This window comes from Zalophus californianus, chromosome 5 (genome assembly GCF_009762305.2).
Source record: "Zalophus californianus isolate mZalCal1 chromosome 5, mZalCal1.pri.v2, whole genome shotgun sequence".
In the NCBI taxonomy this organism is placed as follows: Eukaryota; Metazoa; Chordata; class Mammalia; order Carnivora; family Otariidae; genus Zalophus; species Zalophus californianus.
In genome coordinates, this window is record NC_045599.1 from 108,223,512 (window position 1) to 108,251,380 (window position 27,869).

Consider the following 27,869-nt stretch of genomic DNA (forward strand, 5'->3'; position numbering starts at 1 on the left):
AAGGAAAGAAAGACAGAGAAATGGGGACAGAGACTAGAGTCCAGCCAACAAGGACAGAGAGAGGGAGGTAGAAAGAGAGAGAGAGGATGCATTCTTCAAACCAACAGCCAAAGCATCACCCAGGAAGGTTTTTAGCACTGTCCTGGTTATTTTCTAAACTCAGGCTTGGTAAAATTCCACTGGCACCTCCCCCAGATGAAAAGAGGAAACAGTGCTCCCTTTTCCTGACAGTGACCTTCCAGCATGCATATTCATTATCTTAAAGGCCTCGGCATCTGGCAACCTTCAGAGTAAGCAATACAGAGGGCGGGAGTCACTGCATGCCTCAAGATGCTTACGATGTGAAAGTCTCTGTATAACACAGATGAGTTTGGGGGAAAGGAAGGTAGTTCTTGCGGTGTGGGGGAGAAACCTGGGAACAAGTTGAAAGGCAATACACTTTACTACCAAAAACTTTGAAGTAATCAGCTCTTCTTAAAAGAATGCTCTGTTAATATGTCATTTATATGTGTCTTGGGTGCAATTTCACTACTCAAGAAATATGTGTATCATGTTCAATCATGTCAGTTCTGGCGGCGGTGGAATGCTTAAGATATCCTTTCTGGAATATTCTATTGCAATACAAAACACTACACACACACACACACACACACACACACACACACACACACACACACACACACACACATACACACTCACATCCAGCGACCACACCCTAAGATAGTTTCATAGGCACCCAAAAGCCCCAAATAGGTGATTGCCCATACCAAACTTTGTGTATAGAGGCTCCATAGGGGAGAAAGTAGGAAAGAAAGACAGCTTGCAGTTCCCTGCTCCAGCATCTACTTAATTCTTATCAATTTGCTTTGAAAAGCCTGACATAGGCACTTTTGAGCCCTAAATGGGGGTGACTGCAGCTCTCTTCAGAAAATTTGATCAGCAAGCTACTTGCTGAATTCAAAGTCCAAAACCCTTAATCATGGGTAACATGTTTTCAAATACTGATACCACCTGGAAATTGTACAGCACTTTATATTTTCAAAGTGCCTTCCTCCACACGGTCCCCCAATGCCAGCAGCCTGGCAGAGCAGGGAGGAGGAGCCCAGGAGAGGCAGTGATGTGCCCCAAGTAGCACATGTGGGAAGTGATGTCCCAAGCATACACTGTGGTTGAATCAAGGATAAAGCCCCAACTCCAGGGATCTTTCGGCAATGTCTGGAAAACCTTCCCCATTACTGAGCTTCATGTTTCGAATGTCCTTACTTTGCTATAATGACACTCACTCACTATCTCTGCGCTCAGGGACTTTGCTGTTCCCTCTGCCCAGAATGCTCTGAATAGCCAATTCTTTTTCACTATTTCAAGATTGACCATTTTTTTCTTAGATTTTATTTATTTATTTGACAGAGAGAGAGAGAGCACACGCAGGGAGAGCAGCAGAGGGAGAGAGAGAAGCAGACTCCCCACTGAGTAGGGAGCCCGATGTGGGGCTCAATCCCAGGACCCTTGAATCATGACCTTAACCGACTGACCCAGACACTTAACCAACTGAGCCACCCAGGTGCCCCTCTTTCTCACTATTCACATCTTGGCTTACATGTCACCTCCTCAGAGAGGTCTTCCCTAACTACCATTTCTAGGAGGCAAGCCTTCACTATCACATCTCTTACTTTATTGTCTACACAGAACTTAGCACTTTCTGAAATTATTTTCTATACTGATGATCTTATTAATCATCTGTTCCCCCCAACAAGAGCTATGAGGACAGGAACCTTGTTTAGCTTGTTCACCATCATATCCCATGTGCCTAGAACAGTGCCTTGTATACAGCAGGGGTCCCAAAGTATTTTCTGAATGACTAAATGATTTCATTAATTCTCCTAAACAACCTTGTAAAACAAACAGGAAAGCATCATTATTCCCATTTTACAAATGAGGAAACTGAGGCCCAGAGTGCTTAAGTGACTTGCCCAAGATCACACAGCTAGAAAGTGACAGAGCTAGGAAAAGAACCTGGGTCTCTGACATCAAGTCCAATGCTGTCTGCGCTATGTAGCTCTTTTTGCCCCAAAAGTTTGGGGAATGAGAAACTCTTATTAATCAAGAATTACTTCATATTCCATTCATTCATTCAACAAGAAATTTAGGCTTTGACTAAGTCTAAGAAGCATATTAAACATTATGGGAGATAAAAGGATATAGACCTCCCTACCTTCAAGGAAATTACCACCTTCTAAGAGAATTAAAATAAGCACACAAATATCAATAAAATAAAATAGAAAGTCTTAAGTACTGTTATGGACTGAACTGTGTCCCCCCCACCCCAAATTCATATGTGGAATCCTGAACCCCCAGCACTTCAGAATGTAACATTATTGGGAGATTGGGCCTTCAAAGTTAAAATGGGGTCTTAGGGTGGGCCCTAATCCCAGAGGACTGGTGTCGTTATAAGAGGAAGAGACACCAGGGATATCTAGGCACAGAGAAAGGGCAGTTGGGGACACTGCTAGAAGGAGAAGGAGGCAAGCCAAGGAAGAGGCCAAGGCAAGCCAAGGCTCTCCTGCAAGCCAAGGAGAAAGGCCTCAGGAGAACTGTGGTATTTTGTTACAGCAGCACAAGCTGACCACTACAAATGTCTTAGTGGAGATAAAGACAAAGCTCAGAGGCCAGTGAGAAGTGCCTGCTAAGAAGTTCTAGTAGCCGGCAGACATTCGCTGGCTCGTGGTGGCATCACTGCAATCTCTGCCTCATGGCCCTCTTCTTGCTGTGTCTCTGCGTCTTTGTGTGGCTTTCTGTTCTCTGTGTCTCACTCTGCTCTCCTTACCAGGACAGCAGTCACTTTGGGTTAACAGCCCACTCTGCTCCCCTATGACCTCATCATAACTGGACGAATTACATTTGCAACAAAACTATGTCCAAAAAACACCGCATTCTGAGCTACTGGTGGTCAGGACTTCAACGTGTCTTTTGGGAGAACACAATTCAACCCATGACAAGTGGTTGGTTCAATCTTACCCAAAAAGACTTTTTTCTAGAACTTTTCTGGGGAACAATAAGAAAGATCAACCTTATCCCCACAAGGTTTGATGTAAAAATTATGTAAACCTAGAGCTGTCAGGGCCTATCATCATTGGAGAGGGACTGGCAAAAAGCAGGGCCTAAGGAAGGAGCAATGGAACAAGTCCTCATGACATTCTCTGAGCCCCTGGATCCAACCATACCTGATGTCAGTCTCTCCAGTTATGCAAATAATCTATCACATACATATTATCTATTACATTCTCTCTGTTCATTGATCCAATATAATTGGGTCACTTAAAACCAATAGTCCTAACTAACAGAGAAAATAGAACCAGTAAGATTTCACAAGTATATGACAGCACTAAAAAGAAAGCCAAAGCTACCTCCAAACCTGAGTAATGGGGAGGAAGTAGAGATGAGGATAGACAAAACAAAGTCTATAGGGAAAGTAGGTTTTGGAGGGAAAATAATGAAGCTAGTTTTGGATCTCACAAGCTTCAGATTCAGGGATGACATGAACAGGTCTATATTCTCTAGGACATAGAAAACATAAGATTAGGAGCCAGGAGAGAAACATTATTACCTGTCATAAATATGATTTGTGCTAACACAGAGGGATAAGTCAGGGTTCAGGGCAGGAAACAGAGGTCTCTCTAGGCATGTCAAGCAGAAAAAGGCATAATGCAGGGAATTACCTCCCCCCACCACGAAAAAAAGGCACTGGAAGGCTAGAAGGGGCAGAAGTCAGGGGGTCCACCAGGGACCACAGAGCTCAAGAACACGCTACCAGAGCTACAATCCAGCATCAGGAACATGTTGCTGCCACTACCCCTTAAAGTCCTGGAGGCTGGTGGCCAGCCATTGGGATACTAAATCCAGTCACCATGGCTTCCACCAACACATCTCTAGCACCTCTACAAGGACAGCTAATGGGTGGAACTCACCTTGCATCCGGAATCCTCGCTGCAAGGAAGGTGGGTCAGCTTTCCAATCTCTCCAGATAGAAGGAAGAAGAAATGGCCATTGAGGAAGAAGTCAAGTCATAGCTTCCGCCACAAGACATCTGTAAATACTATGAGAGACCAGGTGAAGGAAAAATTCATTGCCGGTGTGATCATTACACAGCCTTCCACACGTGCCTTCCACGTTGAGCCTCAATTTCCCCATCTCTAAATGAGACAACTGATCCATGTGGTTTGTAAGGGTCTCTTCAGCCCAGCTCTTTCAGAAGTCTGTGAGAGACACCCTAGCCCTGGCCCAGAGATAAACAGTTTTCTCCCCCAGGAGTATTATCTTCACAGCCAACAGGCCAGCCCCACACATTAGAACATAATCATTAAACACCTAGCAAGAAGTACAACCCCACATACAGTTTAGTAATTCATATTCCAATCCAATTACTGTGAGTTTCATAAACAAGTGCTTATTAGAATATAGTCGTTTCCTCTGAGCAAGCAGGGTTTTTAGAAGGGAAATTACAATGATTATCTTCAAGATACAGGCACAAATAATACAATCATTCCTCCTTTCTCCTTGTTTTTATCATTTCCCTTCCATGCTGTCTTAGATGGGAAGCTTAATGCAGTCGCTTCTCCCACTCTGGGCCCTTATATCCCCTTGGCATAAGGTCCTCCCCATCTCTTCATCAAACTCCTCTGTCCTGGGTCCTAGAGGAGGATTTGCTAAGGGTTCTACTTACTCCTTCCTCATCTCTGACTCACAATTGCATGGGAAGTTGGAGGGAGTTTGGTGGGGAGACACACGGCAGACTGTCAGTGGGGTGACTGTATGGCTTTGGGCATTTGTGAACTTTGGGTCTCGAATTCCCATCTCTAAAATAAGGCGATTGGTTTAGACCAGGAATTCTTAACCTGGGTACATGGGCAAGATCCGAGGAATTTAAGAATAAGCCTAAATTATATGCAGTATGTTGTGTGCATAAGGGACCTCCATGTCCTAATTTCTATTTAGAAAATAATGTGGTCCCAGGGACACCAATTCCATATCAGCTCCATGGCCAGAAAGTGATCGAGCTAAGGCGATCAGTGCTCTCTATTTCCTGGCCAGGATATTGATCCAGAGATGAACCATGTGCTTAAACTTTACAATCATCAAATCTTACAACCTTTGCTGGGAATACTGAAACACAGAAGCTCTTTTCTGCTAGATGAGAACCAGTAAGAATGAAGTTCCAGGAACTCCCACTGGCCATCTTGGAACCCACAGGGTAGCCAGCCCTGGGATGAAGCTGACATTGTAGGAGACTGAGCATAGAAAGAGAAGAAATGAGAGTCTTGGTGAAATTGTTGAATTGCTGGATCAAGCTTCACCTGATATCCCTAAGTTTTAGTTACATGAACCTCCACTATTTAAGCTGTTTTGAATAGGGCTTTCTGTAACTTGACACTAAAAGCAACTTAAATGATAGTACTTTTATATATGAGATGTTCTGAGGGGAGAAGCCATAGTTTCCAGGAGAGCTTCAAAATATTTTTTGATCCTTAAACTAGGAAAATCTCAATACAAGCAAGTAGGAAATTACAATACTCTGAATACTATTAGCATTCTGTAATCTTATGAATCTGTGAAGTTCTAAATCATTGGCTTGATTAATAATGTGATAATGTATAACCCTCGCCATTATAGAAGTAGTTTTATTTTTCTTAATAAAGTTGAGTTTTTCCAATACAAAAGTAATACATGCTTACTACAGAAAATTTATAAACTATGGGGGGAAAATAAAAAGAAAGACAACCACTGTTAACATTTTGGAAATTTCCTCCCAATTTTTTCATTTTCCTATGCATAATCCTAGGGAGGTTTTAATATAGCTGAGTTCAAACTCTATGTACAATTTTGTATCATGCTTTTTTCACTTGACATCATCATGTAATTCCTACATCATTACCAACCCTTTGTAATGTGGCTTCTTAACATCCTGTGGAATGGATATTCTATCATTTATTTTACCAGTCCCCAAGTGTTGGACAAAATGAGGCTCTTTCCAGGTTTTGTTTTTGTTTGTCTCCTTGATTATTTTGCTATTTTATTTCCTTGCGGCCGTAAAAGAAGGAGGCACCAGCAGTGGCCTTCACCATATCAGATCCCATGGGGAAGGAGGGAGGAGCGCCATTTAGATATGGGGGAAGCCTCTGCCTTGCCTTGGATGCAGCTTCTGGGGCCTATAGCAACCCAGTGTTAATCTACCTCCGTCCTTCTCATGACTTCTATTAGGATAGAGCTCTGTTAGCAGTGCTCCTGGCCTCTGTCCACCTGGAGGGTGAGTGCCCACCCTGATTGGCGGGCTTAGGAAGGAGCCCTCACAGGGGGCCAGCATGTCTCTCCATTCCTTCCTGCTACAAGTTTAGTAGGGGTTGGGGGGTCTGGGCAGCTCTGCAATCATCCAGCTATCTATCACAGAGTGCCAAGTCTCATTCTGGGGTTCAGCCATATGAACACCCCTCATTCTCTATAATCAGTTTGATTGGTATAAAGGTGATATTTTGGTCACCTATCTTCTTAGGTTCTACCTTATTTTTCTGTTGGTGTGGGACTCAGGCAGGGAAGGATGCTATTTATCGAACACCTTCAAAACCACTAAGACGATAATATTCTCCACTGTTGCTGAATCTCTTCTCCCCACCCCACAAGTAGGCTGTTGGGGTTTGGGCTTCTGCTTAGTGGACATGGCTCATGGCACAACTTCTTGCCACCTCTGGATCTCAGCAGTCAAGACTATGCTGAGGCAGATACAAAAGATAATAGAATTTTTATTTATAATAGCCGCTAGCATGTATTGAGCAATAATAATGTACTGTGTGCTGTGTTAAATGCTTTACCCAGTTCAGGCTTACAAACCCTATGAGGTAGATATTGTCACCTCTATTTTATAAGCAAGGAAACTGAGGCCCAGAGAGGGTGTGTAGCATCTGGTTCACACTGTCACCAGTGGCCAGGGCAGGATTCACAGTTAGATTAAGGTCCCTGAAAGCCTACGTTCTTAACCTCTCTGCACTGGTGCCAATAGCCCTGTGAGTTCCTCTGAGGAGCGGGAGGAAGGGCAGATGGAGGGAATAAGGACCCCCGCACTCCCACATCACTCAGTCTGGGTAATTCCACCAGACTCAGAGCCCAGCCATAGTCTTTATCTTTCCAGAGGCTACCTCAACAGCATCAATGTGGTTGAAAGGGACTGGGGTGGAGAGGGGGTATTTTTGGCTTCTGTGTTCTTAGGGAAGTTTTGCATAACATAAAACACCATTTTACATTATACAATTCAGTGGCATTTAGTACATTCACAGTGGTGTGCAACCACCACTCTTATTTAGTTCCAGAACATTTTTATCACCCCAAACGGAAACCCTACTAAGCCCTCACTTCCTGTTCCCCTCCCTCTCCCCTTCACCTCTGGTGATCACTGATCTTCTTTCCCTCTCTAGAGATCTACGTATTCTGAATATTTCAGACAAATGAAATCACCTGTAAGAGATTTCTCATGGGTGACAGCAACTCTCACAAGTCAATCATTTCATAGACAGAGAAGTTCTCCAAGCACAGGATGGAATGAATTCACCTTTCACTGCCCACCTTGACTTCCTACTTTGCCCTTGTGCTGCCTCTTGGTTATTCTCTCCTTGACTGGCTACCCACCCTCTCTCCCATCCTCCCCTTCACATTTGCTCTAAAAACCCTTCCCGATCAATGGGCCAGGGATTGTGTCTCCTCTTAAGCAGATAACCTGAGAAATCCAGTGATTTTTGGATTTCTTTTTCCTTTCCTTTTTCTTTTGGCTCAAGAGGGTCAAGACCAAATGGCACTGATTTGGATTGGAGTTTCCCAGTTCAAATAGTGACTTCAATGAGCACATAATTGAACTGTCACCTCCCTCCACCTCCACCCCTACTAGCCCTCACCCTTGGCACAGGAGCCCTGAAAACTGCATACATCCTTATAAGGTATCACCTCTTCTTTCTAGATGAATGCTACTACTTCCATAGTAGCTATGACAGTGAGCAGTGAGACTAATCTCTCATTCCCACCTGTGAATGTTTTTCCCTTCTGGTTGGAGAAGGAAGAGGAGAACTTCAAAGCTACCCAAAATTATATGCCAGAGTGCAGAGTGGGAGAGGCAGAGAAGGAATGACTGATGGAGAGACAGGACCAATGAGGTCAACAGGGGATGGAGGGATTCTGTACTGAAAAAGGACTCCTGGGCGCCTGGGTGGCTCAGTTGGTTAAGCGACTGCCTTCGGCTCAGGTCATGATCCTGGAGTCCCGGGATCGAGTCCCACATCGGGCTCCCTGCTCAGTGGGGAGTCTGCTTCTCCCTCTGACGCTCTTCCCTCTCATGCTCTCTATCTCTCATTCTCTCTCTCTCAAATAAATAAAATCTTTAAAAAAAAAAAAAAAAAAAAGGACTCCTACAACTCTCAGGACCATCCTGCAGAAACATGAATTAACACAGAGCCATCTGGCTGTCTTTGGGAAATATGGGCACAAGACACATCCCTGACAGTATTTTCCTGGTCCTCACCTGACTCAAAGAAAGAAGCATTCACCAAAGGCTTACAAATCCCAACAATTTCCCAAATCTGTTCTATTTTCTCTGTATCTCAGCCCAACAAGAAAATACCTATATTCACATGACAGGGAAGGGGAAGGAGGAACAACGGGGGTATATGAGACACAGCAGCCTTTGCCTTCTGTCCTACCATGACCCCTCCTGTCTTTTCCTAGTGTGCTCTTGGCATTCCGTGATCCTGAATATCCACTCATGATCGTGAAGACTCCAGGCTCTCGTTAATCATGGTACTTGTGTTTACCACCCAAACAGCAAATGCACACGTGCACACATACATAGACACACACACACACACACACACACACACACACACACCTCTAGCATCACTAAGTCACTAGGCAAATATCCAGGCTTATTTGGAAGGATATTCCTCAGTGGCTATATCCATAAATAAGGATCTATAGCTACCAATCCTAATCATAGATGCTAAAATGGGAGCCCAGAATTCTCCCCACTTCCCTGCCTCCAACTGATACCCTCTGTATTAGTGTTCTAGGGCTGCCATAACAGATGACCACAAACTCAGTGGCTTCAAACAACACAAACTGATCGTCTCAGAGTTCTGGAGGCTAGAAGTCCAAAATCAAGGCATTGCCAGGACCATGCTCCCTTCAGAGTCTCTAGGGAAGAACCCTTCTCGGTGTCTTCTAGCTCCTGGGGGTTGACAGTAACCCTTGACATTGCTCGGTTCATGGTAGCATCACTGCAATTTCTGCCTCTGCCTTCACATGGCATTCCCCCGCCATATGTCTGTGTAAAATTTCCCTTTTCGTATAAGGACACCAGGCATTGGATTAGGGCTTGCATTAATCCAGTATGACTGCATTTTAACTCGATGACATCTGCAAAAACCTTATTTCCAAATTCACGGGTACCGGGAGTTACTTGAAGGGATCTTTTGGGGTAACGCAAGTCAACGGGCCACACTCTCTCATAAGGACAAAACCAGAGCCCTGTGGCATGTTAGCAACAAAAAGATCTTCCTATTTTCAGTGCCCGGGGCTCCAAAAGTGTATTATCATCAACATGACAAAACATCAATACTTACCGAGTACTTGACCAAGTGTCAAGCATTATGCTATTTTACATGGATTTTCTTGTTAATCCTCATATTCACCCTGTGAAGTTAAGAACAACTATCAGCCCCATCTCACAAGTGAGCAAACTGAAGCTTTAGAAAGTTAAGTAACTTACCCAAGGAACATAATGATAGATCCAGGATTTGAACCCAGCTTTTCTGATCCCAAAGCCTATCGAAGTTCTTCCATGCTTTACTTTCAGGCAAAGTTGTGTGACTTTGAGCAAATAGGCACCCCTCTCTGGGCTTTAGTATGCTTAGCTGAAGAAAGAACAGTTCCTGCAGGTTTCTAAGGGCTCTTCTTACTATGAGTCCACAGTTCTGCAAGTCTTTTCATCCAGGTAACCAATCACTCTGGCCAGCTGATCTGCATTTGATCAAGATCCGATTCCTGCCCCCTCCCCGCCCCAAGAGCAACCCGAGGCACCACATGGTGTGTTTACACATGATTCAAAGACACAGGACTTCAAATACCTTTCCCAAATCTGACACCAGTCTCCTACAGCCTTATCGGATGCGGTTTCTTTTCCATCCCAGTTTATGCTTCAGGAAGAGCCTAACTGACCCACAGGGAAAGACCAGCTCCACCAACAACACACATCTTAATGGCACTGGGGGAAAAACTCACCTTTCTAATTTGTTTCTTGTCAGCAGTGTGCTTCTAGAACTGAGCGAGAACATCAAGTTCTCAATGTCTTTTGCTGGACTTAAATAAATAGTTCATATTCCAATTCTAGAGAACAGGTTAATGGAAGGGTCTTCCATGTTTCCTGACTCTCCTCTACCCCCTTCCTGGCATGTTTCCTCTACTTTTCAGTCCATTTTCCAACAAGGCCACATTATGTGTAGCTCTAGACATCACAACAGAAGCAAGCAAGGGAAGGGGGTGTGCAATAATGAAAAGATTAGGGTCAGTAAGGGAACTGATGGAAAGATAAAGAACAGCGCTTAGAGCAAGCTGGAGCCAAAATGATCACAAAATCATAAAATGAATCACATTTATTGGATGCTACTATTTTCAGGCACATTTTCTCTTCTAACGCTCTCGGCAATTACGTGGAGCAGCTGTGTTATGATCCCACTTTGCAGATGGAAAAACCAAGGCTCAGCTGGTAAATGAGATTCAGGACCAGGTGTGACTGGTTCCAAAGCCTCTTTCCTCTACAACCCAGGGGCCCGAGGATCACAAAGAATAAAACAGTCACCTCCCTCTTTGTAGAGTTTACATTGCTGTGGGTGGTACAGCTGAGAGCTGCCAACTTCCAAGAGCAGGTACTCTTCTTATTCTTTTCATGGAGGAGGAGACAAGCTTTAATTCTAGTGATGCCAAAAGCAATAAGACTGTCTTAGATGTGGAGTCTCGGGCAGAATCAATGCTTGAGAAGAATGCAGGGGGAAGGGGGGGGAGTGGCCCTAGTCATCCTCAATCCTCTCCCCTCCTGCTCCTGCTGCACAGTCAGAACCAAGGGCTGAATGGTTCTGGCCATCTCCCAAAGCTGCAAGACCTTCCTCCCGGTTGCTGCACCCCACACCTCCTCCCCGCAGAGCAGTCAAGTCACACAGACCTGGATTCAAGCCCAGGCTCTGTATGATGAGGGTGATATTAGTACCTGTACATCTTGAATCCCACCACTTCTGCATCCCTTCACCCTCCAGCCCTGTCAAGTTCAGTCCCCAGCAACAGGCACCTAACTCCTTCCCCTTCTCCCACTCTTGCCCCCTAGAGCCACCTTGTCTGCCCAGCAGACCGTGATCTTTTTAAAATATAAATTTAAAATATAAATGAAATAACATAACTGTCATGCTCAAAACCCTCCTAGTGGCATCTCATCATTCCTAGAATTTAAATAAGTATTTGTCATGGCCTTCAAGGCCCTCCCCTGCCTGCTCTCCCTACACTCTCTCCCTTGATCCCTCCATGGTGCCACATGGGCCTTCTAGCTCCTGAAACGTGCCGAGGTCATTAGTGTCTTTGTGCTAGTTGGTCCCTCTGGCCAACGTGCTCTTCCCCAGAGCTTCACACGCTTCCTCCCTCACTTCGTTCAGGTCTCTGCTCAAATGTCCTTTCTCCAGAGAAGCTTCCTTTACCCTTCCCATTTGAAAAAAAAAAAAAAAAATATATATATATATATATATATATATATAGAGAGAGAGAGAGAGAGAGAGATTAAAAAAAGAAAGAAAAGAGAAAAAAAACAGCTTTCCTATCACATTCTAGGACTTCACTTGCCTCATTTTTCTCCATAATGTTTATTACTACTTGAAATTCTACATGTGTTTAAATTGTTATTGTCGGGGTACCTGGGTGGGTCAGTCGTTAAGCAACTGCCTTCGGCTCAGGTCATGATCCCTGGGTCCTGGGATCGAGCCCCAGGTCGGGCTCCCTGCTCTGCGGGAAGCCTGCTTCTCCCTCTCCCACTCCCCCTGCTTGTGTTCCCTCTCTCGCTGTGTCTCTCTCTGTCAAATAAATAAAATCTTTTAAAAAAATAAAATAAGATAAATAAATTGTTATTGTCTGTCTTCTACACTGGAATATAAGCTCTCTGACAGCAGGAGCCTTACCTATCTTTTTTATCCAATCCTTGTCATACAGTAGGTGCTTAATAAATATTGGTAGGATGAATAAATGAATGAATGAGGCCATATAAGTTTTGGCAAAGACTGCTAGTTGTCCCCAGTATCCATGCTCCCTTTCTTCCTTTCAGTAATTAAAACCCCAGGTTGTAGCTGGACACAATACTGCCCACCTAAAGATGAGGTTTTCCAGACTCTCTTGAAGCTAGATGTGTCTATACGACTAGGTTCTGGACAATTAACATTGCCATAAAAAATACAGGATGCCCAGTTAAATTTGAATGTCAGATAAACAACCAATAATTTTTTTAAAGATTTTATTTATTTATTTGACAGAGACAGACACAGCAAGAGAGGGAACACAAGCAGGGGGAGCAGTAGAGGGAGAAGTAGACTACCTGTGGAGCAGGGAGCCCAATGTGGGGCTCGATCCCAGGACCCTGGCATCATGACCCGAGCTGAAGGCAGACACTTAATGACTGAGCCACCCAGGTGCCCCAACCAATAATTTTTTGATATAAGTATTTCCCAGATTAAAAGTTCAACAATTGTACAGCATTATTTGCAATAGCCAAAATATGCAAGATGTGCAAGTGTCTATCAACAGATGAATGACTAAAGAAAATGTGTCATAGGGGGCGCCTGGGTGGCTTAGCCAGCTGAGTGTCTGCCTTCAGCTCGGGTCAAAATCTCAGGGTCCTGGGATTGAGCCCCACATGGGGCTCCCTGCTCAGCGGGGAGTCTGCTTCTCTCTCTGCCCCTCTCCTTGTTCAAGCTCTCACTCTCCTGCTCTCTCTCTCCCAAATAAATAAAATCTTTAAAAAAAAGATGTGTCATATATATATGTATGTGTCATATATATATGTGTATATATATATATATATATATATATATGCATACTGGAATATTACTTAGCAGTGAAAAAGAATGAAATGAAATCTTGCCATTTGCAATGACATGGATGGAGCTAGAGAGTACAATGCTAAGTGAATAAGTGAGTCAGAGAAAGACAAATATCATATGATTTCACTCCTATGTGGAATTTAAGATATAAAACAAATGAACAAAGTAAAAAAAAAAAAAGAGACAAACCAAGAAACAGACCCTTGACTGAAGAGAACAAACTGTTGGTTACCAGAGGCAGGGTTGGGTGGGGGGGGCCTTTGGGGGAGAGGGTGGGTGAAATAGGTGATGGGGATTAAGAGTATACTTATGATTAGCCCTGAGTAATATATGGAATTGAATCACTATATTGTACACCTGAAACTAATAGAACTATGTTAACGATACTGAAATTAAAACAAAAATTAAATTACAGTTTTTGAAACTCCAATCATTGTTTTAGTGTAGGTACGCCCTATCTAAAAAAAGAAAAAGTTATCAGTTGTGTTAAAATCAAACACAGAGAGAGACCCAACTTGAAAATTCCCTGAGCAAAACCGGTCACACAAGCAAAGATTTATTTAGATTATTTTGCAAGAAAGCGGCGCTAAGTTGACCTGGGTCATTTCTTGCTCATGCCTCTGAAAATCATAAGCAAAACTTAAATTGTTCCCCAAAATGGATATGAGGTAACCACTAACCAATTTTCTGTCATTTAGGAAAATTCTCCCATTGGAACCGATCACTGTGAAGAATAGTCCCAGCCCTGCACAACACAAGCTGTTTTCTGACCCTAAATGTGTCCGCTTCATTCTACATTTTGGTTTCAGTGCTCCTGGTTTGCAAACTGTCTTTTTGGTGGGTGCACAATAAACTTTTACTAGTTACTACTTCGGTGGTTGATTCGCTTTACTTCTGTTTTTTTTTCCTTCTGAGCTTCTGACGATTGTTTATCTGAAATTCAAATTTAACTGTGTGTCCTGTGTTTTTGTTTGCTACATTGCAACGCTATGGCCTATGGAAACATAAGGCAAAGTAATGTCTACAACCCCAAGGTCAGAGCCTTAAAACTAAGGACATGTCTTCACTCACCAGTCCCCTTCCCAGGTAGGAACACCATTCTAAGAGGCGGTGTGAGTCACCTGTGACCCCATGGCCCAGGGTAGCACTCTAGGATGCGGCGGAGCCAGAGAAAGGAAGGAGCCGGGCCCAGGCGCACATGGTGGAACAGGGCCCTTCTACTCCCCAGGTCCCCCGACTAGCTCAGATTTGTAGATGGCAGAAAAACTACCTTCCACCTCACTAAAGACTCTGCTCCCCATTAAAGCAGCTAAACCAATATCCGAACAAACGCAAAATTATAAATGAGTTTTGGTAATTTGGGTGCCTGATACATCAGAGAGCCTCAATCCATGTTTATTTCCTCTTGTCCTCACTAACCGAGTTGCCCCAAATTTCAAGCCATGTTTGGCAGGAGTGTGGCATCTGTGTCCTTCACTGGCAGCTCCTGACGCCCTCCCCGGTGGAGCTGCAGGAATTCAGCTGCAGCAGAGGTGGGGTGCTCTCTTGGCCTCTGAGGAGGATGCTTCAGAGTTCCGTACCATGTCGCTCTGAGCTCTCCAGATGGGGTCATCTCTGGAAACCCAGTGAGAAGAGAAGGAACCCAAGGTCCTTCTGCACTGGGGCTCCCCTGGCTCAGCCACAGTCACAGAGGCCCAGGGCAGGGAGGCGCTTCCATGGCCTCTGAGAAGTTCTTCCCTCCATTGCCCAGAGTGCACTTCCCTGCACCTTGCCGTGGCTGGTCCTCTCCCTCATTCGGCGCTGCTGCAGTGTCACCTCTGAGGAGGCCTTCCCTGACCAATCCCCTGTCACCCTCCAGCTCCTGGTCTGGCCTGGTTTTCCTCTATGGCATCTATCACTTCTAACTTGTTCTTATATACCTCCAGGTTTATTGTCTGCAGAGCCCACTGAAAGGTAAGCTCCCTGAAGGCAGGAGATCCGTGTAATGTTCACTGCTGTCTCTCCAGCATCTCAAACAGTGCCCGGCAGTGAGGAAGGTGCTAGATAAACATTTTTGAATAAATAAACAAATAGAAGATAGATACGGTTTCAGATATGGACACAGACACAGATAAATATATCAGGGTCACCGACAAGTCAGATTTTACCAGTGGCTTCCTTCCAAAGGGTGACCGGAAAAGTGACAAAACCTCCATGTGCACAATGATGCTGATGCTTCACTAGAGAAAACTCGGCCTTTTAGCATAAGGCTTGCCTCCCTGTTGACTTAGGAACCTCTGCCGGGTAGAAGTAGTGTTTCTGCAGAATGTTAGCACTAAAGCAATCTGAAGTTCAAGCTCCTGGTGGGGAAAGGGACCGAGAGAGGGGGTAGGGTGATGTGGACAGTACCAGCTGAGGCCTGCAAAGCACAGCTTACTTTAACAAGCATCTTCTCATCCTTGTTTGTACTTTGCTCTGCACAACAGTTCTACTGGGCAAGTGGTGGCAAGATTGGTGGTGTTATAATTACATTTAAATATAGTTTATTAGCCTCCTGAACTGTGCATTTAAAAATGGGCAAGATGGTAAATTTTATGTTATGTGTATTTTACCACAATTAAAAATAAAAAGTATATATATATACAACTATATATGTGTATATATAGTTATTAACAACAACCTTATTTTGCACATGAATCAAATAAAGCTCAGGGAGGTTGTGACTTATAAAAGTCACACTGCTTGGGACTGGAGAAGCTAGCCTTAACATCAGGACTTCGGAGTCCAGCTCTGGACCTCCTCTCCAAGGGAGATTGAACCTTCACTCCACAAACATGCCAAGAACCAAGAACCAACCTCAAGCTAGAAGACCAGTACCATGAGCTTTCCAAGAAGACTTCTTTTTTTTTTTTTTTTTTAAGATTTATTTATTTATTTGAGACAGAGAGAGTGAGCAGAGGGAGAAGCAGACTTCCTACTGAGTGGCGAGCCTGACACAGGGCTCAATCCTAGGACCTTGAGATCATGACCTGAACCAAAATCAAGAGTCAGATGCTTAACCAACTGAGACACCCAGGTGCCCCTTTCCAAGGAGACTTCAAATATGCTGAGATCCATCATAGCTCGTCACGCCACTCCACTACAGAGGCCTGCCTCTTCCATGATACCATGCTGAGGGTTGGCTGATCCAACAGACAACAGCTCAATACAGATCATGTGTGATTTACTCTCATTTTGTGATGATTAATTTGCTCAGGGACCAAGAGAGTTCAGTGGTTACATTAACATGCAAAGAAAAATTAAACATTTATGCGTCCTTTATCTCTTTGTTTCTAGACGGATAAGTCCTGTCAGTGTCTGCAAGAGATATTCTCATTGACATTGTTTATCTGTTCAACTTGACTCCAAATTACATTTGGGAAACAAGAACTAACACACCACAGTGTTTTTATATGGAAGTGGTGACTACAGGGGGCCAGATATTAAAGAAAAAAATATCTAGCCTGAGATGCTAGTGTAGCATAAACTCAGTGCAATATGACACCAAGAATCAGGCCCAAACAGGTAGGAGCTCAATAAAGTCTTCTTGGAAAACCCCATCTGGGTTCCTTGAGCCCCAGTTTAATATGCAGGATTGTGTGGGGATGCAGAAGGGTTCCATCTCATGAGCCAGCTTTGCTCTGATGTCCACATCACTGTGTTGAAAAAGAGTCAGAGGGGGGTGCCTGGGTGGCTCAGGTCATTAAGCGTCTGCCTTTGGCTCAGGTCATGATCTCCAGGTCCTGGGATCGAGTCCCACATCTGGGCTTCCTGCTCCGGGAGGAGTCTGCTTCTCTCTCTCTCTTTCTCTCTTCCTCTGCCTCTCCCCTCCTGTTCATGTTCTCTCTCTCTCTCTCTCAAATAAATAAATAAAAATATTTTTAAAAAAAAGAGTTGGAGGCCTCGTTAGAAGAATTATAGTTATAGCATGGAGCAAATGGTCAACTGCGTGTCTTCCCATCCTCCGCCAACGCTCCCACTTGACTTAGGTCATGCTTCTCTCATTCAGATGGGCTGCCCTGTGTCCACGCAATATTGGGCTTCTCAAGGTAGGGCAGCAAAAAGTTTCACTTGCATTCAGAGACCTGCAAAGGAGTCTTAGCTCCATCATTTACCACTTCTATGACCTTGGGAAGTGACCTAACATCACTGAGCTTGTCTTCTCATCTCAAAAAAGCAGATAATAATATTGCCCAACGCATAGGACTGTTGTGTGACTTAAATGAGATAACATGTGCAAAGCACCAAGTGCAGAGTCTGGTGGCAATAAGAGTTCAGTGCACGCGTTGATATTAGTAGATGCCCCATGATGCGTGCACTGTGTTAATCACATAGCACACTTTCAGTATTTATTAGCAGTTATCTCAGGGTCATGAGGATAAGGGATTTTTAGTTGATTTTTATTGTATTGTATTAAATACTAGTTAGAACTTATTAAGCACATAATATGTGCTAGCCCCAGTTGCAAGTGTTTTTATGTGTCTTAATTCATCTGATCTTCATACAGTTGGTGGGGGGAGGAGGAACGTGCACCCAGACGATCTGGCTCTGCTACCTGCCCTCTTAACCATGACCCTCACTGCTACTGTCAAGGATCAGCTGTTACTTCTTTTGTAATCAGAAAAATTTTGTAGTCAGAAAAACTATTTTTTAAATGATTTAAGATGTTAAATACACATTTTGTTGAATGGTTATCAACTCCTTTCCAAATCTGTAAGAACCTCAAGACTGAGAGATTGACACTTCTTTTATTTCAGATAAAGTTTTCCTGAGAACTACCCCACAACCCAGCAATTGCACTACTAGGTATTTATCCAAAGGATACAAACATAGTGATCCGAAGGGGCACCTGCACCCCAATGTTTATAGCAGTAATGTCCACAATAGCCAAACTATGGAAAGAGCCCAGATGTTCATCAACAGGTGAATTGATAAAGAAGATGTGGTACACACACACACACACACACACACACACACACACACACACACACACAGAAATATTGCTCAGCCATCAAAAAGAATGAAATCTTGCCATTTGCAACAATGTGGATGGGACTAGAGCGTATTATGCTACACAAAAATAAGTCAGTCAGAGAAAGACAAATACCCCATGATTTCACTCATATGTGGAATTTAAGAAATGAAACAGAGGACCTTAGGGAAACGGAAGGAAAAATAAAATAAGATGAAATCAGAGAAGGAGACAAACCATAAGAGACTCTTAACTATAGGAAACAAACTGAAGGTTGTTGGAGGGGAAGGAGATGGTGGGATGGGGTAACTGGGTGATGGGCATTAAGGAGGGCACGTGATGTAATGAATAACTGGGTGTTATATGCAATTAATGAATCACTAAACTCCACCTCTGAAACTAATAATACTCTATATGTTAATTAAATTTATTTTAAATTTTAAAAAAAAGATGCTATGGAAAATAGAATAGAAGAAATGATGTCTTCCCTTCAGGGCCTTGTACATGTGGAAATTGAATTCTTATTGCTAATAGCTGACATTCATTTAGTGCAGACCGTGTGCCCAGTCACGGTGCTAAAAGCTTTGCCCACATTGTCTCACTTAATCCCCATAACAAATCGATGAGATAGGTACAATTAATATCCCCATCGTGCGGGTGCCTGGGTGGCCCAGTCGTTAAGCATCTGCCTTCAGCTTGGGTCATGATCTCAGGGTCCTGGGATCGAGCCCCGCATCGGGCTCCCTGCGCAGCGGGAAGCCTGCTTCTCCCTCTCCCACTCCCCCTGCTTGTGGTCCCTCTCTTGCTGTGTCTCTCTCTGTCAAATAAATAAATACAATCTAAAAAAAAATCCCCATTGTGCGGAATGAGGAAATTAAGCCTCAGGGTTCCAAGAAGGAAAATCTGCACAGGCTAACTGCCACGTGGCTGCCACAAGCAGTGATTTCTGTCCATTTTTCTTTTCCTCACTATCTTAAAAAGCAGGCCACTTGATAGGTGCTTGAAACATTCCTGGCAAAGTGAATACCAACTTTTTAATACACTCTCGTCACTAGACAGCAGTGCATTTGCCAGACATTAAACTTTACATGGGCACACTTACAGAGCTAGTGAGTTTGAAAGAATCCCACTCTCTGAGTTTATGGACCTCTTCTTACACCCTCCCCAGCAACACCTCTGTTCCCCCCTGCAGCATTTGAAGATGGGCCTGAAATGGAGAAGACACGCCATCTCTCTGCTCTCGCCTGCTAATTCTAAATTTCAAGATGTTCTATTACACCTGATTTATGGCCTGACAGAGCTCATTCTAGCCCACAACCTTGAGCTTATAAAATGCACAGGGGAAAATTTACTAATGACCATGTTCATCTTACTGCATGGTAGGGAATTTTTTTAAGGGAAAAAAGCTCAAGAAGCAGGGACATTTCAAATAGCCAATTATGAATAACAATTGTTTGATAGCCGAGTGCAGTAGATCTTCCAGCTCATTCGGTTTTCATCTAATTAAATCTTTCATTTCCACGGGCAGCGTGTGGTACATGCTTGTGTTTGCTTTTGTCGGCAGGATATAATCAATAGGAGAACTGTGGATGCATTTCAGCATTTATTAGCAGCTCAATTGGAAGTTGTTTTATTTTAATAACATCCTTGCCTTTATTCTGTTCAGGGTAAATCGACAGCTTTGATGAATAACAGATGAAAGAAAACTGGTTTACGTTATCCCATTAAGAGTAAAGAAATCAGAGAATGAAAGGAAGCTGAGAGAGAAATTGAAAAACACTTTAAAGCTGCATTTTCTTTGTTACAAAACAAAAGAAAAACAAACAAAAATGCCTTCCATTCACTTCAAAAGATCATCAAGTCTATTTGATTTCAGCTAAATATACCTCCCAAGACCATGGCGATAAATTCCCTTTCTGAAGCTTTCTACCACTTTTATTTGCAGCTCATAGTTAGTTATTCTTGGTTAATTTCCCCTGGAGCTGCAATATAGATAACACAGGGGAGAACCAGTACAAAATGTCATTTGTTCACCATAAGTGAATCCAAATGCCCAAATGCTCCCATCCTCAAATAGCAGGCACACTGGCAGAGAGGACACCTTAACAACAAACATGGATGCTCCACAATGATGAGGCATTCACAAAAGCCCACTGCACAGCATGATCAACAAAATTTGAACTGATCTGTGGGCCAGAAGACCGCTCTTTGGAAATCCTACCTGGTATCGCCAACCATTCACTTGACAGCACCATGTGAATATCTCTCATCTAAAAATCTGAATGTTTTTCCACAATGAGATACCACTTCACACCCATTACGATAGCAATTTTTGAATAAATAAATAAATAAATAAACAAGTGTTGGCAAGGATGTGGAGAAACTGGAACTCTTGCACACTAGGTGAGAATGTAAAATGGTGCTGTAGCCACTGTAGAAAACAGTTTGGTGGTTTCTCAAAATATTAAATATAAAATTACCATATGATCCACCAATTCCACTTCTGGGTATAAGCCCAAAAGAAGTGAAAGCAGGACTGGAACAGATTTTGTACACTCCTGTTCATAGCAGCAATGTTCATGAGAGCCAAAAGGAAGAAGCAACTCAAATATCCATCAGCGGGTGAATAAATAAATAAAATGTGGTATATACATAAAACAGAATTATTCAGCCTTAGAGAGAAAATTTTGACACATGTTATAGCATGGATGAACCTTGAAGACGGTGTGCAGAGTGACATAAGCCAGTCCCAAAAGGACAAATACTGTATGATTATCTGAGGTTCCTAGAACAGTTGAATTCACAGAAATAGAAAGAAATGGTGGCAGCCAGGAGTCGTGGGGAGGAGAACATGGAGTTTGTGTGTAATGGGTACAGTTTCAGGAGTAAGTTGAAAAAGTTCTGAGATGAATGGTGGTGATGGTGGCACAATATGAATGAATGCCACAGAAATGTACATTTAAAAGTGGTTAGGATGGTAAATTTTGTTACGTGTATTTTGGCACAATAAAGATAAACAATATTTTAACCCTCAAATAAAGTTGTCCTTGGATAGTTCCCACCTGGGCATACAGCACATCCATTTATCCAATCGCTCAAGCCAGAGACACGAGAACCAACCCTCATACCTCCCCAAGCCCTGGTCACCCCCGGTGGAGTCTACTGCCTAAATGAAAGCCCCATCAGTCCACTTGCTGGCATGTCCTGCCATCTCCATGAGTGACTGACTGTCCTTTCTTCCCTGGATTCTCTAATGACCTCCTACCCAGTCTCTGGGATCAGCCCAGGCCCTGCCCCCTCCAGGCCGTTCTCCACCAGCAACCAGACTGAGCTTTTACAGACAGAAACCAGGTTCTGTCGCCGCTCACCCCCAAAGCTCCTGCTGCCACTGAGAACCAAATCAGGGCTCCTCCCCAAGCCTACTGAAGCCCTGAAGCCAGGGGACACCCCCCTCCAAGGTCTCCCTCACTCAGTACTTCTGTGCCTCTCTGTACATAATACATCTCCACTAGCTCCTCAAACTCACGAGCGTCCATCATCAGGCAGGGCCTTTGCCCACGGCACCCCTTTGCCAGGAACATTCTCCCCTCATCGTTTGCCTGGGCAAACACTCCTGTGACTTCAGGCGTCATCATAAACGGCATTCCCTCAAGGGTCCCTCACAGATGTCACATTGCAAAGAGCCCCCTGCTCTCCTCCCATGCCCTTTCTTCTTTGTCCCCATGGCCCTTTTTACACTTCTACATTTGTATAATCCTCCCTACCTGGGGGACTGTGAGATCCCTGAGAGCAGCTCCCATGTGTGTCTTGAGCCGTATTCCCAGCCACTCAGCACGATATCTGGCACACAGTAGGTACTCACTTGTCAGGTGAACGAATAAGTAAAGGAATGCAGGTTCTTTTAGGTCATGCAAACAATGGGAAGCAGAAGGTCTGCCTCTGACCCACACAGCCTCCACGTTTTACTTTCGTAGAGACTCGGGCAGGCCTGTGCACCTGATCTGAAACCCACCCCACCTAGCCGACCCACATACTCGCTTCCAACCACTTGGTGTTGGACAGACACACCCAAAGGCCCTCTGGCAAAAGGGCCTGGCTTTTCCCGGGAAGGGGATGAAGAGTGAAGCTTGTTGCCTGTTGAAGACAAGGTACCTGCTTGAGTTGTTAGTTCTAAGATGATATAAATTCGTTGATAAGTGCCGCCCAGCTGTTCCTGTTCCTTGGTTTTCCAGGTATGCTGCCTGCTCTATTAGTGAAGAAATGCCTTGAAACAACATGACACTGGCCATATAGATGGAATGTGAAACTGGGTCTGCCTTTGTCAAGACCCCCAGAGCAGTCCTGAACCATTACCTCGGTGGCAGTGAGAAAACCTCGGCTCCCACACGGGTCTTCCCCCACTTTGGCAAGCCGTCTTCCCCGAGGTAACACTCCACCAAACAGTAACTTGGATAATGGCCAATGCTACAGTGATTATTATTGTTATTATGGCCTCTATTTTATTCTCATTTAATTAGTAATTATTTTAGATTACATGGCTAAAGCGCTGCTACAATGAGTGTTTCCTGGCAGTCAAGGGCTAATTCTCCATCAAGGTGGAAATATGGACTATTTTGAGTTCAGCCATTGGAAGCTGTACTGATGAACGCCTCTCGGTGCCATATGGCGCAGTCTACACCCAGTGTCTCTTTACAACAATAGTTTCACTTCTAGTACCATTAAGGAGAAATATGTAAAGACTGTTTTCCCTCCGAACAGAGCTCCCGTGCTGGCAGGCCCTGGAGTATCTGGGAGAAGGAAACCCAGCAATCCTGCTGCACCCATCAGAGCTAGCCCCTCTTGGGGGTTCCCTAGGGGGGCCAGGTTTCCAGCTAATGTTTAATTGGCTATAAAACACACACGTCTTCTGTTGGAGTTGACACCTAACAAATCCAGGAACCAACCTGTGGTGATATCTGAAAGCTGCGTAGCTAGAAGGTGGGTGCACACGAAGCGGGCTGTCTCGCACTGTTTTTGCATTTCAAACATCTAGGAGTAGCCCTATTTCCATAAATAAATATGCTGTCTTCAAATCACCGCATCCAGGGGGGAAATAAGATGAGCCTAGAACCATCTTTTTGTGTCATGAAGTATGGAAGTGCCCAATGATGAAGAAATGTCAAGAGGACACAAGAACCAATTTGAAGTGGCTTCCACCGACTGAGTCTGAGAAGTTGTGAGCATTTAAATACATAAAGATTGTAACAGATTAGAACCCCTTGGATAAAGTAGTACCCCATAAATCCAGACTGATAGAAACTGAAGCATAAATAAATGAGAAGAGAAAGCTCTTCTTTACAGCAGAAAGATAAGTAATAAATGCAGGAGAAATGATGGTATTAGAAAATCGCCATTTGGTAACCATCATAGTAATCTATTCATCAAGAAACTTCAATGGATGCCAAACTCTAATGGGTGAGAGGCTTATGCCGCAAGAGATATTTACATAGTTTCAAAGTATCTCCTCACAAGATACTTATGAATCACAAAAAGACTTCATAGTAGAGATACCTGGCAGGCCCCAGCATCATCAGTGATCAAAGTTAAAAATACCAGTAACCAAGTAGACCTCATGTGCCACTGGGTGGGGTGTGATGCAATAAAACACAGTATCTGTGACCTTCCAGCCCAAGCCATTGCCTGAGTCTAACCAAATTGAGGAAGAGTCTACAAAATGACTGGCCTACAATCTTCATCCCTGTCCATGTCATGAAAACACGGAATTACCAGATGAGCCAGCAATTTCACTTCTGTGTAAATACTCAAAAGAAGTGCAAGCGGGAACTCAAACAGATATTTTGTACGCCCGTGTTCACAGCAATCAAGAGCCAGTGGAAGCAACCTAAGTCTCTACTGCTGGGTGAGTGGATAAACAAAATGTGATGTATACACACAACAGGATAGTAATCAGCCTTAAAAAGGAAAGAAATTCTGACATATGCTATAGCATGGATGAACTTTGAAGACATTGTGCTAAATTAAATAAGCCAATCACCAAAAAAGACAAATATTGTATGATTCCATTTACATGAGGTACCTAGAGTGGCCCAATTCATAGACAGAAAGTAGAAGGGTGGTTTCCAGGGGCTGGGAGGAGGGAGAACTGGGGAGTTCGTGTTTAATGGGAACAGAGTTTTGGGTGGGAAGACGAAAAGTTCTGGAAATGGATGGTGATGATGGTTGCACAACAATGTAAACGGACCTAATGCCACAGAAGCATACACTTAAAAATGGTTAAAGTGGTAAGTTTTGTGTTTTATCTATTTCACCAGAATTTAAAAAAAAAAAAGAATTCAAGCTTTGGAGTCAAAGTTGGGTTCCAAGGGCAGGAGGAAATTTTTGAAGGTGATGGATAAGTTTATGGCACTGATAGTAATAGTAGTTTTGCAGGTGTATACTTATCTCCAAACACATCAAGTTGAATACACTAAATGTCTACAGCTTTTTGTATGTCAATCATGGCTCAATAAAGCAGGGTTTTTTTTAGAAATCTGGGTTCAAATTCTGACAGTCACTTACTGTGTGATTGTAGGCAAATTATTTAGTGTCTTTGAATTTCAGATTTCTCATTTGTAAAATAGAGACAAGAATAGGATTGGCATGAGGCAGAGGCTAATACCTTTAGCACAGTGCCTGGCACACGGCAGGCATTTGATAATATTAGTAAGTCTATAAGTGCCCAGAGACATGAGATAACATGCCATCCGTGTTTAAGAGAACTAAAGCTAGTTTGGTGTGGTTGGAGGATGTGCTGACATGGGAAGATGCTAGAATGAAAAGTAGGTCTTTTGTGCCAAGATGTTCTGAGGCCTGTGAGGGGTCACTAGAGGGTTGTAAACAGTGCAGGAAAATATTAGAGAAGGGACAGAGAGGGAAAGGGGTAAATATTAAGCTCAGTTTTAAGAACATGGACATCTGATTATTTCACTCAGTCTGTGGGCTTTCTCTTCTCCATTAATACCAGTAATTAACGCCAGTGGCTTAAGGGAAAAGAAACCATGCCACATTTAACACTCTCACTTTGCACCCCACACCCTATCAGTATGGGGAACTCAGATGTAAAGAAGGAACTAGCCACATTATAAAGTCAATTTAGGCTTATGCATGAACTCCAAAAAGACTGCTCTCTCCTTATCTCCCCCCTTAATCCCTGGGTGGAGGGCACAGGGGCTTCCCACCATGTTCTCCATCTGTTCTCTGCCCCGTGCCAAGCTTTCTTTAGACCCCGAACATCTGTGAGGAGCAGGGCTGGATCAGAAGACAGTTTTGCTCAGGTTACAACCTGCACCATTGGATGACCCATGTCACACAACTCCTTTCATTTCCACATTCTAATGCACTCATTTCCACCACTAACACTTAACGTCATTCTAAACAGTTGCTCTCCGTTAATTTTTCTCTCCATCCATAAGGCTTAAGTTATTATGTGAAAACTCAAAGTAATGAAAGTAGCCAAAAGAACACATTTCTCCTGGCTAAGCTGTATTGTTGACCTGTTTCTGCCTGGCCCTTCAAATGAGATTTATTTTGGGGGCGCCTGGGTGGCTCAGTAGTTAAGTGTCTGTCTGCCTTTGGCTCAGGTCATGATCCCAGGGTCCCGGGATCGAGCCCCACATCGGGCTCCCTGGTCAGCAGGAAGCCTGCTTCTCCCTCTCCCACTCCCCCCTGCTTGTGTTCCCTCTCTCACTGTAACTCTCTCTGTCAAATAAATAAATAAAATCTTTTAAAAAATAAAAAAATGAGATTTATTTTGAATTTAACTTTTTTTCTAATTACCTAGATAATATATATTCCAACCCGAAAATATCAAAAGTATAGAAAAACACAAAAAGTAAAAATAAAAGTTGCCTATAATCTTAATCAGCCCAATGTAATACTCTTAAAATCTTGGTATATATCCTTCTAATTTTTTCTAGTTTTATTTCTATGCATATATTACTTATTCTTTGTTAAATTGGGCTTGTGTACACACTTAAAAACTTACCTTTCAAATAATAGCTCTTACCGGGGCAGGACGAGGGAAGCAGTTGTGAGCTTCCTCTAAAGTTTCCCCGAGATCAGCTTGGCTAAGGGGCTCTAGCCGTAGCCAGATACCAAGGTGGTGCTGATCGGCCAGGGCCTGGGCACCAGTGCCCTTGGCATCGCTGTGAGCTGCCTGTCTTGGTTAGATGGTTCTGGATTAGGATTCTCCCTGGAATACCCCACCATTAGTTTGCATACAGTGTTCAGGGACCTGGGACCTAAAATGCCTATCCATGAGAGCATGTGTATGTTATGGTGAATGCCAAGCATGGAGAAGAATCACAAGAATCTGTCGCAGAAGAAGACAGTGATGATAATGTTGAAGCTACTGCTGAATTTAGATTTGTGCCTAGTGATAAATGGACACTGGAGGCAACGTCCAGGCTTTGCATCCAGCTCCTGAGGATGAAGATTCAGATGATGACCATGGAGAAGAATAGGATACGGAAGCACCTGAACAAGGGCAGGGACACATCCCTACATTTTATACCAATGAAGAAGGACTATCCCATTTAACACACTGGAGAGAGGACAAAATGTGCTTTCTCAGGCTGTGAGCAGCCAGTATAACACGGCTGGAGTCCGGACAGAAGAGTCAGTAAGAGACCCTGAAGATGGCATGGAGGTAGACCCTACACCAACAGTTTCTGGCCAGGTTGAGGATGCAGATGGGGATCACTGAGAAGGATTTATGCTGCTGTGGGATTCTACTCATGAATGTAGGAAAGACCTCGGTGCCTCTTCTTCTGTGGAGTGGATGTTGATGAAAGTCTTTTTCCTTCTCCAAAACTTACCTGAACCCGTTCTTTTTTGAGACAGACTATATTGAGACAAAAAGTTGTCATGAGCAGAAGAAACTATGACCTTTATTAATAAAGGCGAATTAACCAAGAGGGCATCTGTAGTTTATCATCTACCCCAAACTTTCTGTGTATAGGTCCCCTCTCAGGGGGCCTACAGTTCCTACCTTCACTCTATGCATCTTCTGTAACCCGGCAGGCCCACATGCTGAGAATGCCCAGGCGCTTGGAAGTGTAGGTAGACTGGACGGGAAGGAGGGAGGCTGAGTCTAAGATACACCTCTTTACAGCCTAAGGATCCCCCGACCCCTTAAAAAGAAAGACAAAGAGATCTCAGAGAAATCCTGGCCTCTGCTCATTCTCCACAGGGTCTTTTTACTAATTTGGGACCCAGATAAATTCACTCGGGCATCTTTAGGGAGCCTCTTGGGAAACATCCCAGCCACATATTCTACCACTAACACAAGTGCTTCTGAGAGCTCTGCCTCCTTCCACGTCTCACCAGTCTGTTTTGTTATAACCTCTTAGGTTATAGCCTTCAATGGCTAACCTCTTAGGTTGGTTTCCACAACAACAAGTGAAATTGGGATGATGTCCTCAGAGTACTTCAGATGATCATTGTTTTGTCTTTGTAATAGTTTAACAAATAAATTTAGGTTTTCTATAAAAATAAATTAAATTAAATAATACCTTTTATTACATTCCAGAAACTATTCTTGGCACGTCATACATTTTATGTGATTAATAGCATACAGTGAACATATCCTTAATGTCATTCAAAATTATTCAAACACGTGTTTTAATGGCTATATAGCATTGCCCTGTGTGTTATCAGAGCCATGGTATCTGGTGTATAAGCCG

General features: G+C 43.5%; 1 pseudogene; it reads left to right on the forward strand.

Annotated features, from left to right (window-relative positions):
* The first annotated feature begins 3,905 nt into the window (after positions 1-3,905).
* On the forward strand, positions 3,906-26,890 carry LOC113928500 (annotated as a pseudogene).
* The last annotated feature ends 979 nt before the right edge of the window (positions 26,891-27,869 follow it).